Here is a 20045-nt window from a genome sequence, read left to right as displayed (position 1 = left end):
GCTCTTTATCTATGATCCCATGACAGAATGCTTGAGAAATCTTATAAAACAGATGTGTGGTTCAGTTATATCTGACTCTATTTGGGATTTCCTTGGCAAAGACACTAGAGTGGTTTGCCATTCCCTTAGTAAAATGATTTTACAGATGCAGAAATCGAGGCAAATTGGGCTAAGCAACTTGCCCAAAGTTAAACAGCTAGTACTGGATTTGGACTCAGAAAGAGGAGTCTTCCTCACCCTAGGCCAGGCACTCTATACCCTGTACCAACTTTGTTGCCCAATTATAAAACTATTTGGCAATTATTAGTATTATTAATAATTAGTTTCTAGCTTTCAATCTATGATAATATATAAAATACTTTGCTAACCTTACAGTTATAGAACTATTAAATTATCATTATTATTATTATTATTACCTTACAGAGTTGTTGTGAGGATAAAATTAAATGTAATTTATATGCAAATTTTATATATATGTGTGTGTGTGTGTGTGTGTGTGTGTGTGTGACTTTGAAAACCTGAAAGTGCTTTATAAATGTAATCTAATCATTTTCTAAGTTGCTCTTCCTAATATGTTACTGGGTCACCTATTCGGGGACTATTATCCAATTGGCAGATAATCTACCCAGAGAAAGGTTGCTTTTTGGCCCCTTAAAGCATAGGGAGTCCTTAGGAACTTGGAGTCATAGTTTAATGTAGTGACTGATGAGTCTTACTGGCATTTATTTAATGACTTTTATTAATTATTCAATGACTATGAATTAATATTAACCAGTCAAACATAGTCTTTAGAAATGTTTGTTTTTACTAGTAAAAACAATTAGTTAAAAAATTCCCTCAAGAAGTCTAAGGGTTCTTCTTACCCTAATACATTCAGAATCTAAGGGAAAGTGGACTCCAGCTTAGAGTATCCATAGCAAACACGTTTCCTGGAAGTCTCTCTGCTGGGGTCCTCAGGATGCTCTCTTTAGGTACTGTATAGCTTTCTTTTAGGCTCTTTTAAATGGATAGCTGGGTAGTGTAGCGCATAGAGCACCATTTCTAGCGTCAGGCAGACTCATCTTTGTGAGTTCAAATCTGGCTTCAGACACTTAATAGCTGTGCAACTTTGACCAAGTTACTAAGCCCTGTTTGCCTCAGTTTCCATACCTGTAAAATGACCTGGAGAAGGAAATGGCAAAGAACTCTGATACCCTTGCCAAGAAAACTCCAAATCTGATCAACAAAGAAAATGACTGAACTGAACTGAACCCAAAGCAGGTTAAGGAATTGTTGGCTGTCGTAAAAGGAATAGTATTTGGATGCTGTTGGCATCTGGAAGCCTTTGGCTCATTTAACTGTTCTTCCAAGTTGATGAGAATGAGGAAAGTCATTCTAACTCCTTCCAATACTTTGAACATTAAGACTTCATCGATCCCTTCTTTGGAACAAAGCACCACCACTTAGATCCTTCAAAACAGCCTCCTATTATTCTCACAATTTCTTTTACATATTGTACACAGATTATACTATTTCAAACAAATTTATATCTTTCTCTTTTAATTATACTCAGCCAGAAGGGCATGTGTAACCTCAGGCAGAGTTAGTACACATCAGTTGGGATATATTAATCAGTATTAATCAGTTGATTAATATTTTACTTTCACTTACAAAATTGGCTATGGAGTGTTTAATTACTTGGTAAAGCATATCTTTAAGTAAATCAATATCACAAAATGGACTCATTTATCTTCCTTATTAGAAAAGTAGCCACAAAGTGGTAAAATGTAGTACACAAAAAATAAGGTGATTTAGATATTGAATCGATTAATGCTTATTACCACGACAGGTATGTAACTGATTATCGAAAAAGATTATCGATGACTGAAAAGTGGAAGAACTGTCTTTCTTTCAAGTGATCCCTAGAGCAGTAACAACATTTTTATTTCACCAACTATATAACTAGAATTATTTCCTGGTCAGTTACAGGCATTAATATCAGAAACTCTAAGTGGGCACTAATTTCTACCACTATTCAACATCTTAAGTCAAAAGTAAAATGTGAGAGAGGTAAAGTTTTAAAGTGATGGTAGAAAATTCTATAGCCATCTCCCCACTGGGGAGAGTCACCTCAGCCTTGATGCCTAAGGACATTTACATCTATTGAAATCCTGTAAAATTGCAATAGTCACAGCAGTCCTTGTTTCTTAAAATTCCTTTTACCCAAGAAAAAGATGGGATCTTAGAGACTTTACAAATGTTATCTGATTTAAGGCCTGCCCACCTTTTCTCACCCTGTTTCCTTGTACTATGGTTACGAGAATAAACTGACTAAAGAAATATGTCTCTGAAGAGATAATAAGTAATTTAAATGTCACCCTACCCAGAAAATTCAGAAATTCTATAAGTAAAACGAATTATAATGAATGAAAATTGACTTTTATTGAGAGGCATGTCCAAAGCCAATTCATTTCACTGTTATGGATATTAGTCATAGAATTTTAGATTTAGAGCTGGCTGTAAAAATAATCTGAAATTATCTAAATCAATTCTCTTATTTTACAATCCCAGAAGATATGATGTGTCCAAGGACACACAGTTAGTAAACCTCAGAGACAGGATTTGAACCCAGATCCTCTGTCTACAGACTCAATATTCTATTATGCCATGATTGATCTCTAAGGTAAAATTACAGGAACAATTTAAATAGACCACATCCAGTATTGTTGATTAAAGTTAATAGCTTAATGAAAAGATTGGTCAATTTCCAATTTAGATGTTGTAAAATCCTTAACTTCACCTTGAAAATGCAGCAGCTAAGTGGGTTAAACTATTTTCCCACTTGTATTTTTATTTTTCATAGTCCCACTTTTACTGTGCCTATAAATCAGAGGTTTGTCTCCTTTCTGACCTCCTAAATAGTCTGTTTCACTAGCCTAAAATAGTAAGGAGAGCTTGTTGGAGGACATCCAGAGTTGGAGTTCTTGATTAGAGGAGAGGTGTCTCACCAATTAGTCTGGCAGCACTGCTTTAAAATCACTCATTTTCTTACCAGGAAGAAAGCCTCTCAACTACAGTAGTTTGGGGCCTCGAATTCATTATGGACACAGTCCCCCACCCCCACCTCTACCCCCTCTCAACTTTTCCACCTCTTTTTTAAAATAAGCAAGTCACAATTTTCTTTGCTAAAGGAAAGGCTGTGACAACCAATCACCCCGTGTTATTTAGTGGCCAAGTCTTCATGACCCCATTTGGTGTTTTCTTTGGCAGAGATAATGGAGTGGCTGGCCATTTCTCCTCCAGATCACTTTACAGATGCAAAACTGAGGGAAGCAGGGCCAAGTGATGCTCAGGGTCACATAGGCTAGAAAGTGTCTGAAGCCTGATTTGAACTCCAGAAGATGAGTTTCTGCCATTAAGCCTGGTAATTGATCCACTGAGCCACCTACTTACAGGAGTGTGTAAGTCCTGGATTCACCTTATACAGCTACTCAGAAGCCCTAGAAGGCTGTCTGGGATGAAGCTTCCTTCCTTTATCAATAATACTGCTCCCTCCTTTATATGGGCATATGATCTGGGGTTTAGTTTTTAAAAGATTATAACAAAAATAAATAATATGCATTGAGTGATATTACATGGATGAGCCAGTAGAATTGTGTGTTGGCTCAGGAAGGAGGGGAGGTAGAGAACAGGAATCATGGAACCATGAAAAAAGATTTTAAAAATAAAAATATAAATTTATATTTAAAAAATAATACTGCTGCCTTGTAATCATCTGGGTAATCCAGTCCAGTCCCTCTCTAGTCCCAAACCCTGTTAACCCACTGTTAACCATAGTCCTTTGCTCTGGATGCTCATCAGAAATTACTTTGTAGGTTCTAGGAATTTCTCCAATCTACATTATCAATTTCTTCTATTAGACTATAAACTCCTAGAGGGCAAGAACTACTTCATTTTATCTAAAGAGCCTACATTTTTAGGTAATTTGTAAGTGCTTAATTAATAGTTATTGTTTGAATGATTAAAGTCAATTTCCTCAACTATTTTTAAAAAATAGAGGGAAATTGCTACTTAGACAAAATAGCCTCTAAAATCCCTTTCAGCTGTAAATCTATAATCCTATGAACGGTTTTGGTTCTTAAAGGTTTCTGAAGCTTCAGGTCCTGAGGGCTTTCTGAGTCTCAGACTAAAATCCCTTTGATGGGACTTCTTCCCTTAAGGCATCAAGTCTTTAATCAGGTGCTTGACCTTGGTAGGACACCCTTATCTTGGACTGCCTTCTGGTAGATCCTAGAGTGGCATCCAAATTGGGTTATTTTTTCCCCTCCCAATCCCATCCCTCAATCTCCCATTCTTTTAAATCATAACGGAAAAGATAGAGCAAAATAATGAGGGATGGCTCCCTTTCCCCACATTCTAGTCTGGCAGTCAGCATCATCCCAGTTGAGATCAGTGGCTACCTCTGAAACCATGACAACCAGGCGTTCCCATGGTGCTCTTCACTTCCTGGGAGTTAGGGATGGAATCTGCATTTTACTATTTGTTCTTTACTTTAAACTTTGCCTATTTCTGAGGGATTCCAGCCAGAGTTTTCTAGAGTGGTCAGTGGCATAATGGACAGGAAATGGGATTAGAATCTTGGCTTCAATTTTAAATTTAGATTTGGTTTCAGATCCCAGATCTGCTGCCTATATGACCTGTGGGAAGTCACCTCAACTCTCCTGCCATTGTACCTCACCAGTAAAAGATCAATGGCCTCAAAGATTCCTTCCAGCCTCATTTCTGTGGTCCCATGATCTTAGGATTCCAGATGTCTTGGCATGCCAAGGAAAATACAGAAGGATCCGCACTGTTGTCAAGGGAGCACAGAATTATCATCCCTTATTTCACTAAGATTTCCTGTAGCACAGTATGTAAGACATCCCCAGGAAGAAACAGGAGGGAAGCTACCCAGAAGCCCCAGATACTCAGAGCTTCACTACAGTGTCAGAAAGGGCATCACCGGACATGCTGGCTCTCCTTTCTCCTTATATACATAATTCTATGAGATTAGTACAATCATTGAATCTCCCTGTTTTACCTGCTCTTAGCACAGTGCCTGGCCTAGACTCCTCTTCTTGAGTTCATATCCGGCTCCTGGACATTTCAAATCTAGTTATTTACTAGCTGTGTGACCTGGGCAAGTCATTTTGGCCTGGGCCAGTGTACCCTCAATTATAGAAGAATTTTAGGTCAAACTGTAAACAGGAAATTTCTTTGCTCCCTTACATTCTTGTGACTCCAGATAAGACCCTGAGAGCAATCTTCTCCTCTAGATTTGACAGGGACAAAGAGATACACCTTCAGGCCATGCCTTGATACCATCAGATTGTATCCTGGACATCCTTCTGTCCCCTAAACTATGAGGATCACCCCCTATGTCTTCAGGCAAACCTTCCCCCTCCTAAGAATCACATCTCCACTGCTGTAAAGGGTATGAAGACCCCAGACTTGATGTTCTTGGGAAACAACTTTCCATCTATGTTGTCCCACCTAGGAGGCAGTTTCCCACCTATACTGCCCTCCTGGCCAATTTCAACATTATCTTCTAAATGAATGAATTTCTCTTTTATTTTTAAGCTAAGTTTTGGGGTCTTGGATTCTTGCTAAGGGTACGTTTCCTGAACCCAGGGGGTTTACCTCAAGCCCCTCACAACAATTTCACTCTGTTTGCTTCAGTTTCCTCATCTGTTAAATGATCTGGAGAAGGAAATGGCAAACCGCCCAGGATCTTTACCAAGAAAACCCCAAATGGAGTCAGGAAGAGTCTGAAAGAATGGAAAAAGACTAGACAACAATACTGTCTATTACATGAGCCTCACAAAGGGATGAAGAGATGCCAAAGATACAAGCTACAAAGTTTAAGTACCATAAAAACCAGGCTAAAATGTAGTTGCTATCTGATTTTAATTCTTTATATATATATATATATATATATATATATATATATATATATATATGTGTGTGTGTGTGTGTGTGTGTGTGTGTGTGTACACATATGTACAAACACATACATGTGATTTTCTAACCCAACATGCTTCCTATGGGAATCTTTATAATTTTTATGTATTTATGTATTATAATTTTTATGTATAATCTTTATGTATAATTTCTATTTGGGTCTAACAATCCTAGGAAAGAGGTGGAACTATCATCAAGGCTAAATAGCAGCTGCTGCCTTCCTGCTTCTCTGATTGGGGGAGCCCTCTACTTATTTTTAAGGAAGCTAAGCCTCTTTCTCAACAATTATATATATATATATATCTCCCCTCACGATTTTACACAAGAACCTTGCCTAGACAACTCATTCTGAAACTCTCATATATTGTCATCTATTTTCATTTATATGTATAGCCAGGTCATGTTTATTAAACTAGGCTAAGTTTTTGGAAGGCAGGAATTCTATTTTATATTCCTTTCATGCATCCTATAACCCTTAACACATGACTGATTTTGGCGGGCAATTATTTGTTGAATTTAATTAAATTTCTGATAGGCTAACTTTTGGCCTATATGCTAGAATAAATTCTTTTGGCTTTTCTAAATTCATATATATGACCATACACATACATACATTTATACCTATGTATACCATACACACATATATGTATATATAATATACACACATATATTAGAGTAAGAGATGAGTATCTAAAACATAAAAGTAAATTAAAAGATTTAAAATGCTATATTCTTCTTAAAATGTGACTAAAACACGACATGCAATGAAATGAAGGTAAATGAGTGAAGTGTCATATTGGGGAGGGGGATGAAGAATGAACTAAGTTGTGAAAAGTAGAGACAGATAAAAAAACAAAGAAAAGGAATAACAAGAAGAAACAAAATGTGATTTATCTGCAGATTTCTTAGTTTGGCCCCAGCTAATCTTAGAATGATTGGTGATGTGGTGGGCACCAGAGTCCCCCAGGAAGCCCCACATTCCTATAGACACCACAGATTAAAGATTACATGAGGAATTCACCTTGTAGGGCTGGAAGCTGAACAAACACAGGATCCTCTACCTCTAGGCTTTGGATGTATTTACACTAGCCAAAAGTAAGGGTCTGAGCTTGAGGGGATACGTCTTGTTTACATCTCATTAGGGTTCTCCAGATAACTTACTCCCCTTTGTGATCCCTACATCTTGAACATCTCTTATGATCTCAAACATTACCAGGTCTCTCAAGATGGATAACTTACCCACCTTTATGATCAGGATGTCATAAAGGATGTATGCTTATGTTTAAGCCCCCAGAACCAAAGGCATCTATTCTGTTACTTATTCTCCCTTGATTGCCCCCTTGTTTGTTCTCATTTTTCATCCCCCTCTCCATCTTTCTTTTCCAAGTCACTTAGACTCCATCCCTTTAGGATATAAAAATCCTGAACTTTTCTCTGTTCAGGGATGCAGTTGGTCCTTCATGGTGCCTCCTAACCATTCAACCTAAATAAATCTCTCTACCTTTAAAGGATTTCCACCAGAGTATGTCATTCTTGAAAGGGCGCCCTCCTCCCCAGGACCAATGGTTAATTTCCAGGCCCCCACAAGTCACACTAGAAAAGGAGCAGCATTTTTATTCGGAGAAAGGAAAATCTGGACCCTTGATTTCAACAGTGTTGGGAAACTCCCAGTATGGAAATGTCTCCTACTCATATACAGCAGCAACTCATGTGAACCTATAGAGTTGCCTAAGATTCTGGGAAATTAAGTAGGTTGGTCAAATACAAACAGAATACCTTTGGGTGGTGGACTTAAACTTCTATCTTTTCAAATCCAAAGTCAGTTGAGTTTCTACTATATCATGCTTCCTATCTTGATATTATTTGCAGTAAGAACCAGTGTATCTCTCTTCTAGAAGTGCTCATCCTATTTCTGACTTCTCATTTGCTTTTAAAAATATGAAGAAAAGCACCTTGCATTTGGGAGGTAGAAATTTTTCATCCCATTTTACAGATGAGAAAAGTGAACTAGAACGATTGATTTCAGTTATTCAAAAGCCATTTTATTTGCCATTATTAGACCAAGAATTAATACCAGCATCTAGGAAATTAGAATTTATTATTTTCTTATGCAAAATAACTATCTACCAGGTAAACCATATAATAGTTTAGAAAGCTTCAAAAACAAACTATTGAGCTTGTATAAAGTACATGCAAACAGACATTTTTAAAATTAAATTTTATTTTTTCATTAAGACCTTTTCTGTTCCTCTCATATCTCCACCCTTCCTTGGGATCCTACCCTGCAGGGTAGAGAGACAACACTGTAACCAATATGCATAGTTAAGTAGAATAAGTTCCACATTAATAGATCTTGATCAACGATACATGTAAAACCCAGTTGAATTGCTCACTGGCTACAGGAAGGGGAAGGCAAGAGGGGAGGGAAAGAATATGACTCATGTAACCATGGAAAAAATTTTCTAAATTAATTAACTAAATAAATAAATTTAAAAAAAAGAAAAAGTTCCATATTGGCCATGTCCCTAAGGATCTCATTCTGCATAATTTGTCCATCACCTCTATGCCAGATATACTTGACTTTCAATCAGCTGACGCTAAGGCTAAGAAAGCTGTGGCTCGCCCACTCCCAAGTAAAGGTATTGTTGAGGTCTGGAGACTCCTTCCAACCTTCAGCGAAAATTGTACCCCCCAGAGATTCTCTGCCTTCTTCTTCGTTGCTGTTGCATCAATCAATAACTTTCTGAATTTCCAAAGATCAAGAGATAGAGCCATTGGAAGATCTGGGACAGAAGCTCATGTCATATTTGACAGCTGGTTTGTCCAGCACAAAGATCCCAAGGAAGGACCTTCAAGACCCAGCCCAGAGGTAGCTAAAATATATTTAGCAGCTGGGCATTTATCTTTTTTTTTTTAAACCCTCACCTTCCATCTTGGAATCAATACCGTGTATTGGTTCCAAGGCAAAAGAGTGGTAAGTGCTAGACAATGGGGGTTAAGTGACTTGCTAAGAAGTGTCTGAGGCCAGATTTGAACCCAGGACCTCCCATCTCTAGGCCTGGCTCTCCATCACTGAGCAACCCAGCTGCCCCTAGCAGCTAGGCATTGAGATGGGAACTCAGTGGGAACAATTCTATGTGGAGACATTAAATCTGAGCCCATTCTCTCCAGGACTGGGGTGATAGAGGAAAGAGTGACTGGGGTGATGGAGGGGGAAACATTTTTACTTCTAGGCCTGCTATATGTCTGAAATACGTATCCCTTTGGAAAAACTTACAGGTGCTAATTAGCTAAATGTATTAATCAATAGCAGTTAAGAATAGGAGAAACACACACCACAGGAATGGGGCTCAAGCTTAAAGCATTAAATAAAGATACTCCCGACTTCTCAGGGACATCATTAGAACCAGGGTGAGATTCCACATCCTCACTAGCTCTGAAAGACTATTTCAGAGCCAAATATTAACGTAATCCATCAATGAACAAGTATTTATTAAAAGTAAACCAAGTGCCGGGCACTATGTTTGGCAATAGAAATACAAAAAGAAAGAACAAAGCAATCCCTCCCTACTTAGGATTTAATTCTTGAGAATAAAAGAAATTGGATTGTGTTCAAGGATTTATCTGAACTTTTGGGGAAAAAATCTTAAGCAGAGCTTTCATTTTCAACTTTATTTTGTGTTCAAAAGAAGAAAGCTTTTTTTTTTTTTAAGTTAAAACCTTTTGTACGTTTGACTAGCAGCCAACACCGAAGGTTGAACATCCAGTTTGGCTTTTAGATTGCTCAGACACACACGAATATCACTCGGACACACCTGATTCCCAGACACACAAACACACCAGAATATTTTCTTTCAGCCACAGAAAGGGCGATTGACTTTGTGTCTAGTTGCATGCTAAGAAAGTGGTTTTTATCAGAAGCTGGAAGCCAGGCTGGTGCTTTCTTTTCCCAATTGGTTTGGAAATCTTATTTATTCTCTCAGATGGAGGAAGAGAGTTCTTTAATTCTGGCAACAATCAGTGACTGGTGCTACGAGTGAGGAAGGACGCTGAGGTCTAACAAGGAAACAAGGAAACAAGTGGTTCCATGAAGACTAGGCCGAAGAGCTAATTAAGAAATAGCCCTGATCCCTAATTCATTCTCTAAGGTTTGCCCACCAAAGGAAAGGAATCCAAAGGCTACTTTCCCTGAGCCAACACACACACAGGAATCCTTTGGAAAAAAATAGAGAGATTCCAAATGCACCCTGTATCCCCATCCCTCAGCGTCTTGTTGCTGAATCTTTCATGACTACTTCCTGGGTCTGCTGCCTGTCCTGGACAGCCATGAGAGAGAACCTGTCAGTCAGTAAATGGTTGACCTGAGTCAGGGTCAGCCCCAGAATGATGAAAGAAACATACAAAACTTCCTTTGTACCCCTGGAGGTATCTCATTTCCTTTGCATTTTAAGGCTCTGCCTGCATGGGAGAAACACTACTGGATTGAGAAGGGAAGGGTAAAGAATATACTTGGATGTCAAAAAATATTTTCTAAAATACATGGAGGGGGCAGCTGGGTGGCTCAGTGTGTTGAGAGCCAGGCCTAGAGATGGGAGGTCCTGGGTTCAAATCTGGCCTCAGACATTTCCTAGTTGTGTGACCCTGGGCAAGTCAATTGACCCCCATTGCCTAGCCCTTACCACTCCTCTGCCTTGGAACCAATACCCAATATTGAATTCTAAGATGGAAGGTAAGGGTTAAAAAAAAAATTGAAGGTATGGGGGCAGCTGGGTGGCTCAGTGGATTGAGAGTCAGGCTGGAGATGGGAGGTCCTGGGTTCAAATTTGGCCTCAGACACTTCCCAACTGGGTGACCCTGGCCAAGTCAATTGACCCCCATTGCCTAGCCCTTACCAAAGGTGAGGGCTTAAAAAATAATAAAATACATGGAGATGACAGTCAATAAAGAAATTAGGAGGAATGCTTTCAAGTAGCTCAGGAAATCCATGAACACAAGCGTATTAAGTTGCTCTATGTGCCAGCCCCTGTTCTGAGGGCTGAAAATATAAAATGGAGGCAAAAGATAGTCCTTTTCCTCCATAAGCTTAAAATTTAATGCAGGAGACAGTATGCAAACAAATAACAAGAAACAAGCTATATCCAGGATAAAGGAGAAATAAAAATGAAGAGTGGGAAGACACTAGAATTAAGGGGTTGAGGACAGCTTCTCATAGAAAACAGGATCTTAGTTGGGATTTAGAGGACAATGTTCAGATTTCACAAGAAGATGCAAATGCACAAAAGTTCTCTTTTTTTAGTTGTAAGGTCTTGGAAATGGAGCGCAGAAAGACTTGACATTTAAGCCAAAAAAGCAACTTGTTAGCTATAACTGTAGGACTATAGTGCATTCCAAGAAAAGATTTCATATAACTTTGGGGCTAGAACGTCTCACTAGAGGAGAGAATCAGGAAAACCAGAGTTAAAAACCCTACCTCAAATGCTAATCATCTGTATGACTCCCACCCTTCCTGGGCAAAATGGGGGAATTTGACTTAGTGGCCTTTAAGGTCCCTTCTGGCTCTATTGGCTATGTTTCCTAACCAGTTCAATCCTAGGGTCCTATTGGAGCTCAAACAAAAAGAGTGAAAAGAGGAGATCCTAAGATTCTAGTTTAGCAACTGTGAAGACTGGATTTAGCTCTCCTCTGATTGTAAAAATGAAGATACTTAGCTCTTCCTTTATTGGGAAGATTGAATTGTAATCTACAATCTATTTTTAGATTTTCATTGTAGATTGTAATCTACAAAAAGGTGATAACTCAGTATTTAAGTAGATCTACCCATTTTAACTACAAAAAGGTGTTTAGTAACTACAAAAGGTGAACTAACCAAAAAAGGTATTAAGTAACCCAAAAAGATATAATCTAACCAAAGAAAGTGAGAACTAAAGAGTGGGCAGTCCTGGAGAAAAGCATCTGCTGTGATTGGTAGGCATGAAATTTAGGGGAGGTGAAACAAGAGAAAAAGATCTTTAAGAGGACCAAAGGCCAGAAGAAAGAGATATTTGATTCAAGTTTTGAGTTGGAGAAGGATCTCTGACTCAGAGTTGGACTGGAAGACTGGACTGGAAGAGGCCCTTCATTCTTATTCCTTTCTTACTTTCTCTCTTTTTCTATTGATTAATCAGTGTATTATAAATTAAATTTCTCTATAAAACCCAGTTGGCTTGGGCATATTCATAAATTGGGAATATATTCCCTGGCGACCATCTTATATTTATATAAAACCAAGACACAGTAGAAAACATTTCAGCGGTCATAATTGTTATATATTTCCCTTGCTCCCAAACATTTTAATTATCACATTTTATGGCTCCCACTCTCCTATCTACAACTATTTAACGCTCAAAACTATTTTATATCTAATATCTATTATCTAATCTATATCTAATACCTATAGAAATATTCAGAGTCCAACCACAATTAATTTTAACACAACTTAAAAAATCCAAGGAAAAAAATACATAAATAAGAAGAAAATGGCCCTAGACAATATATTATCAAAGTTATTTAGAAAAGAACTTGTATTTGCACAGAATTCTAAAATTTATGAAATATTAAGTATAAAACCAATCTGGGAGATATTCAGATACTAGTTACAAGGTCTCCCATTTTACATGTAAAAACCCTGAACCTCAAAGAAATAGCTTTTCTCACTCTTTCCTAGCTATTAAGTGATTGGTGAAGGCAATACTTGAACTCGCCTCCTAGGGTTCCAAACTTACTGTATTAACCCTACTGCCTCCCTAACCAGCTTTGTCTTGTATTCTCTCGAGTTATTTTCTATTCTGAATACAATGTTGTTATTTTGTTTTGTTTTGTTTTGTTTTTCATTTTGCCACTTGGTCCTGCTTGCTCAGTCTCCTCACTATTCCACTATTTCCTTTGTCCACAGCTAGAAAAACTGTGATTTTTTCTTTCTATAATTCAAGATTTTAAAGTTACTGACCTCAATATTGATTGCTGTTGCCCCTACTGCTAGGACATTTCTCTTAATGGACCTATTCCAAATCATTTTGGCAATCAGACTTATATCAGACAGTTTTTCAGCATTTTCTGATTCTGCTAAATATTTGGGCATAATATGAACGTCTATATATTTACACACACATATATCATATACATTATATTTAAAAAGAGATAAAATAAGAGAAAGAAAGAAATCAAGAAATTAAGAGACTTCATATTTAGAATTTAAAAATTGTTAGATAAACTGCAGGGCTATAGAGCAATTCAAGAAAAGATTTCATATAATTTTCGGGTTGGAATGACCTCAGGGATAATTTTTCCCATGCCCCTCTTTAAAGATGAGGAAACAAGCTCAGAGAGATGAAATGATTTTTTTAGGGTCACAATTCTACTTCAAGTCAGGACCTCAAATCTGACTCTCCATCTACTGTGGCTTTCTAATACATCAAGCTAGATCTTTAAAAGTGAGATAAAATAAGAGAGCTAAATTATAGCCACCCAATCAGGAACAGTGGGAAAATGCAGATTGATGTTTAGAATAAAACCAGAGTGAAGCAAAGGTTCCTCTCTCCTCTGGTACTACACTTCAGCTACAGGGAGAAAGTCTGGGTTCTCATTAAAGTGCCGTAAAACATGGGGATGGAAGATGCTCTACATTCCTCTGTGTTTGTGTGATGGGGTAGGGTCCTGAGAGTAAGTAATTACTCTGACGTACCGAAATTATAGTAATGTAATCCTTCTTGCCCAAGGTGGCCTCCCTTGATTTTTCCTGCTCTATTCAGGAAACAAAGTAGTCCAGCCAGCAAACAGAGGAGGAACTTACTACTTTTGTGATCTTGGGCAGGTCACTCACTTCTGTGGGTTGTCTAGTGCAGTGCACTGCCTATAATCAATCAATAAACAGGCATTTGCTAAACATCGAATACATGCCAGGTACTGTGCTGGGTATTGGAAATAGAAAGACAAAATGAAAAACTGATGCCTTCTAGCAGCTTACATTCTCTTAGGGTAATATTGTGTGTGTATGTGTATGTGTGTGTGTGTGTGTGTGTGTGTGTGTGTGTGTGTGTATGTGTGTGTGAGAGTGTGTAAAGAGAGATAGCTGGGCAGAGACATGGGGATATGGAAGGCTGGGAGGGAGAAGAGACCTCTTGGAAGAAGAGCTTTGGAGGCAACAATGAATTCTAAGAGGAAAAGAGGAGGAAGAATATTCTGGACAAAAGAAAGCAGGAGATGGAACATCATGTGTGAGGGACAATCAGACTGGTTGGATCATAGAAGATGGGACTCAGTTGAGTTTTGGGTTGGCTCAGTATTAAAATGTGAAGGATGGACTGGATGACACCCCTCCAAAGTCTCTTCCATTTTTTAATTCAGGACTCTGTGATCCAATGGAACTTAGAATGAGGAAGGTTTAGCCCTTGTAAATGGGCAGGGAGGACCAGCGTGGAACAGTGTCGACTTTGTCAGCCTTGGAGCTCACCCTTTTGACTTGTGTTAGATAGATGATCTCAGATAGGACTTAGATTCATCAATCAATGCATTTATTAAGCATCCTTTCTGTGCCAAGCAACTTTTCAGCCATGGGGATATACAAACACAAGAGAGAAGAAGATTCTGCCCTCAAGGAGCCAGCAGAAGCTCCCAGAAAGCCAACATCTCGAGAATGTTGACAACAGAGTAAAGGAGAGGATTGTGGAAAGTCAATGGACCACTGATGCATGGCGTTACATGTGCCAAGTCAGTGTCTTGGTTGAAGCTTGATCCTCAAGAAAAACAGAAGGTCTTCCAAAAGAGCCTATGAAAATTTCACACCCCTGTTGCTGTGGTTCTTATCACAGTGATTTAATTGTTTGTGTCGATCAGTCAGTTGGCTTTTACTTAACACCCCTAGAGTATGTAAGTGCTCTGAGTGTTTAAGGATGGTTCTTAATTAAGGCCTTCTGCTATTAAAATGTAGAAAGCTTTGCAACCAGCCAAGTTTGGGTAGAATCCAGAACATTCCTGGCAGTATTTACTTTGGGGCAGGAAGCAATGTATCCTCATATACCAAGTAAGAAAATTAATAGCTCTGGATTCCTTAATGAAACTGTTAAAAGAAAAACAAAGGAAAATAGCTTCTTATTGTATAAAACTATGTATTCATAGCATGCCAATAGGCTATAAAATGGGCACAGTCTATACCAAAGTCTAGGTAGAAGGTTCTCCCTCTGTACACACTCAAACAAAATGAAACTGCCAAATGCCAAAAGAAATGAAAAAATGTTTTCTTTCCCCATCAGATAATTGTTAATAAGCGCTTATTCTTCACATAAAGAAATGTGAGATACATCCATTCTATAAATATACAGTAATATAATACAAATATAATATGACACAAATATGTGTGCATATATTTATATTAGCATATATTTATGAATGCATGAAGGATCTGTGATTAGAAAAAGAAATTAGGATGTGGAATTCCTGATAGGGGAATACTTTCTACCAATGCAGATCACTACCCATCTTAGACTAAGGAGAGTGGAGGGAATCTAGTTGCTCAGCAGTCATCTGATATATTTAGAGTATAGGTGATTTGCCCAAAGTCACAAAGCTAGAAACTGTCCAAAGAATGATCCAAAGCCAAGTCTTCAAGGCCAATTCAAAGCCAATGAGAACTCTCCAGCATTGCCACCTCAAAGTTTTTTTGTGGAATGATCTACCTCAGGGCCTCATAGGTTCCCTTTTAAAGGAGGTTCTTAAGTAAAAGATAAATGATTACTTGGGGTAGGTATTTTAGAGGGGGTTGTTGGTTGCAGGTGGGGATGAAATTGGCTGGTTTGAGGTCACTTCCAGCTCTGAAATACCAAGACTAAAAAACATTTTTCAACAAGATTTCCATAAAAATATTTTCTTCTGTAACTGGAATAAAATTTCAACCTAATTTGTATCCTGGATCTTTCTTTCATTGATTTGCAATAATATGTGAAAAAAAAACATTATTATATAATTGATAGTCTTGGACTTGTAGTTGTAAAAATATGAGTTCTAATCTCACTTCTCTTTCTTACTAGATGTGAGATAATGAGTAAGTCATTAATCTTTATGAGGCTCAGTTTCCTTTAAAATGAGGTGGAGGGGGCAATTGGGTGGCTCAGTGGATTGAGAGTCAAGCCTAGAGATGGAAGATCCTAGGTTCAAATCTGGCCTCAGACACTTCCCAGTTGTGTGACCCTAGGCAAGTCAATACATAGTATTGACTCCAAGATGTAAGGTAAGGGTTTAAAAAACAAACAAACAAACAAATAAGCAAATACATTAATTAATTAAGGTGGAAATAATAAAAGTATATCATATCACTGATATAGCAGTTTTGAAGATTGAATGAGATTAGATTCATTTATGGCATGTCCTAAAAGTCAGTGTAGTTTTTAACTGGATAGCTTAAATGTACTTATTCATGAATGTATATTGAACATTATGAATGAATATGTATATGTGTGTGTATGTTTGTGTATATATATATATTAATGATCTAGGAAAATAATCTCTTCTTAAAAAGATTACAATCTCATGGTAATAATATAAAGGACTGTGTGAACTGTAAAGTATTTCATAAATGTCAGGTATTATTATTATTTTACTACTATTGATAATACATTACATAGTTTTTTAAGTTTGCAAAATGCTTTACAAATATCTCTTGTTATCCTCATGATAACCATGGGAAGTAGGTACTATTTTCTCCCTTTTACAGATAAGGTAACTGAGGCAGAGAAACGCTAAGTGATTTCTCCAGGATCATACATCTAGTTTGTATTTGAAGCCAGATTTGAACACACATCTAATGACTAGGTTTAGCCCTCTATCCGCCATGCTACCTGATTGCCTCTTATCTAAGAGGGTTTCAGCTAGTTTTCTCAGAGTTGAGTTTTAATCCAAATTATCAAGTGATGGCAACTAATCCTTGTTCTGGATTATCCTTATTTCTATACAAATCATATAATCATTGTCACTAAAGATGGGAAAAAAAGAAAACTAAGGTTCTTTTCAAATCCATTTTAAAAACAGAACCAATAATTTTATAATGCAATATGACATCTTTTTAAAATCACTCAGTAAGGTCAGTCACATAGTTCACCTGGAAAGTTAGGGCATTGCCATACAGAGAAGCAAAAACAGGACCCTATCCATAAAGGAATTCACAAAATCACAGGATTAAGAACTGGAAAGGACCTCAGAGAAGATCAGATTTTAAACTTTCACTTGGTAGATTAGGAAACTTTACTTTGGCTAGTTAAATAATATATTCTGGGTCAGATAGTTGTTTTGTTTTTGTTTTGCTTAGAATCTAGCCTATAACTTTCATCTTTCCAAAAACAAAAACAAAAACCCCTGAGAGCCCCAAGTGAAAGAAAAGATAAGGGAAAGTCAGAAGAATAGGGTAGTAAAATGACATGGGAAAACACAAAATAAACCAAGAGACTCATAATGGAATAACTAAAGGGATAGATGCTTAGCGGGATCACAAGCAATAAGGAAGATTCCTTGTCTTTTCAATTCTCCTAAATTTAGATGCTGGTTAACAATTGGATGGAGTCATAGATAGGCTTTTTCCCCCTAAAAAGCTCTTCTATTGTGGCCAAAATGTAAGATGTAAGCGAATTTAAAATGGAAAAATAAATACATAAGAGAATTTTCTAGGTTATTTGTTCCAACAAGAAAAAACAAAACAAAATTTAGGAAAAAAAAACAGCTTTGCCAATAGTTTCCTAATATAAGTTTAAATGTCTTTGAACCATGAAAACATTTTGAACATGAATCCATTTATTTATTCAATGACTAATTCTTATATCTATGTATTTTTCATGTCTGGATGCAATATACAATGTACATTTTTTATTTATAATTCATAAATCTGCTAATATATATATGGCTTCTATCCAAGAGGCTGGAATAAAATCTTAAGCTATATTTCAGCATGCTGGCCTTCCTGACATTATCACTCTCAATCAACCTTTTCTCTCTAAATTTCAGGAAGTAATAAAATACCACGTAATATCTGCTGACATGAGAAAAGCCCAGATGGTTTGAACTAGGAGTAGAGTACAAAGTCTGTGGTTTTGAAGAGACATAATATATGACTTTTCCCCAAAATAAATTGAAGCAATAGATTTACTATGTGTTTTAACCCAAATGGAAAGGTTTTCAACTAAAATTCTCATGCTTTCAATTAAAGGTGTACTTTCCATCAAAAGCATCAGCATTTTACAACAGAATCTGAAATGAAAAGGGACATTAAAAACCACATTAAGGCATTCTAGCTTTCAGGCAGAATTAAGAGGAGCAAATTCTGTTAGATAGCAGGATAGGCTGCTTTTTCCTTACAGCAGTTGCTAAAATATTTCCGTAATTGCAATGAGTAACTTGGTAATGATAAGGATAAATCTCTACAGTTAGTCTAGATTAAATAGTCATCTTGCCCTTGGGTTTCATTTAGATTGAATCTAAGATGGGAAGTTCATTTTGCATTTGGGCTGCCACTGTCAATGATGGATGATTTTTAAAATGGGGATAATGCCCCTCTGGCAGCCGCTATACCTCCCCTGTTATTGAAAAGAGTAGCCGAGAGAGTAGTGGTCAAGGACAGGGTGAGCTGGACATAGGAAAGGAATGCAAACCATTGGTGGCATTTATTCATGCCTTCATTGGCTACTGATTCTACCCACCATGCTCAAGGATAGATTAGTCATGGCCAAGTGGGGTCTTTGGTCCTGCTCCCCATCTGACCCCTGGGGACAAACAAACCATGAACATCATTATTTCATTAGATATCATCTTCCAATTTCCATGTCATGAGAGAACTGAGACTTGGACTCCACAGCCCCTGTGTCTGTATATAAGAATCAGTCCTACTAGAAAAACGAGTCCATCACCCAGCAGGCACTGGGCTGTGACATATATTTTACCTGGTCAAGAGAGGATGCAAATGGAGGAAATATTAGATCTCCTAGGTCCAGGGGTTCCTAGGCCTGGTGGTCTTATGGTAATAATGAGATACAAGTGAGAAGAAGACATTTGTCTTCTCAACATAGCTTTTAACTGATTCAGATTTACTAGCAAGGCCAGCTAGAAAGGATCTGGGGGATGCTTAGCCCTAGATTAAAGTATCTGATAATCTTAGCCCAGGAATAATAAGAGAGTTATGATAAAAATCTATAACTTTGTCCTTCTCAGAAGAGGTTCTAATCATCATTCTCCTAGTATGGCACCGAGATGGCCATCAGGTGGCCCTGAAGAGATGAAAACAAAAGCTACAGCCTAGAGCAAGGCTTAGCAAAGGTTACCATACCCAGAAGCCACCATAAGACTCAATTCTGCACCATGGGAGATGGGAGATGTCTTTCCATTCATGGTCAGGAGTGCTCTGTGTTTTCAATTTGGACCTGCATCTACTGAAACAGTCAATGGAATTTATTGTAAAGAAAAGACCACTGGATCAGGGGCAGAGGACCCCGGCAGGTCCATTCTGGCTCTACGCTTTACAACTGTATGATCCTGAGCAAATCAGTCTGTCTGGGTCTCAGTGTCTGATGCTGAAAGGACAATAAGTCAGGCTAAATCATCTCCGAGGTCCCTTTCAAGCTCAAAGTCTATACTGCTATATGGAAAATTCTATAAAAGGAGCCAGGGAGGATCCAGAAAAAAAATCAAGGCATAAATGACCCCTGGCTTTAGGGAATTTATAATATAGACAAACAGATGGCTTATTACCAATTAATCAATGAACTGTCATTTATTAAGCATCTAACTTGTTTTAGGTTCTGTACTAAGCAATGAAGAAATGTGTGGAGAAATTGAAAAAGCCTGCTGCTAGCCTCTGGTCACTTAGGGGAAAGTGTGTGTGTGTGTGTGTGCCTGTGTGTGTGTGTGTGTGTGTGTGTGTGTGTGTGTGTGTAAAAAGGGGGAGAAGGAAAGGGAGGGCCATCAAGAATGAGAAAAAAAGAGAGGAAGAGACGATAGAGATCCTGTTGATTCTAACTGACATGGCATTTTAGAAAATGATGGAGTTAGTGGAT

The 20045-nt window shown here is 37.7% G+C and overlaps 1 protein-coding gene across 8 annotated transcripts in view; it reads right to left on the bottom strand.

Moving 5' to 3' along the window:
• NAALADL2 (N-acetylated alpha-linked acidic dipeptidase like 2) overlaps positions 1 to 20045 on the bottom strand; it is a 1419153-nt gene that overhangs the window by 496137 nt on the left and 902971 nt on the right. The window lies entirely within an intron of this gene.

Source organism: Monodelphis domestica, chromosome 8, assembly GCF_027887165.1.
Source record: "Monodelphis domestica isolate mMonDom1 chromosome 8, mMonDom1.pri, whole genome shotgun sequence".
NCBI lineage: Eukaryota > Metazoa > Chordata > Mammalia > Didelphimorphia > Didelphidae > Monodelphis > Monodelphis domestica.
Note: the sequence above shows the minus strand (reverse complement) of the source record. Positions and strands in the feature narration are given on the sequence as shown.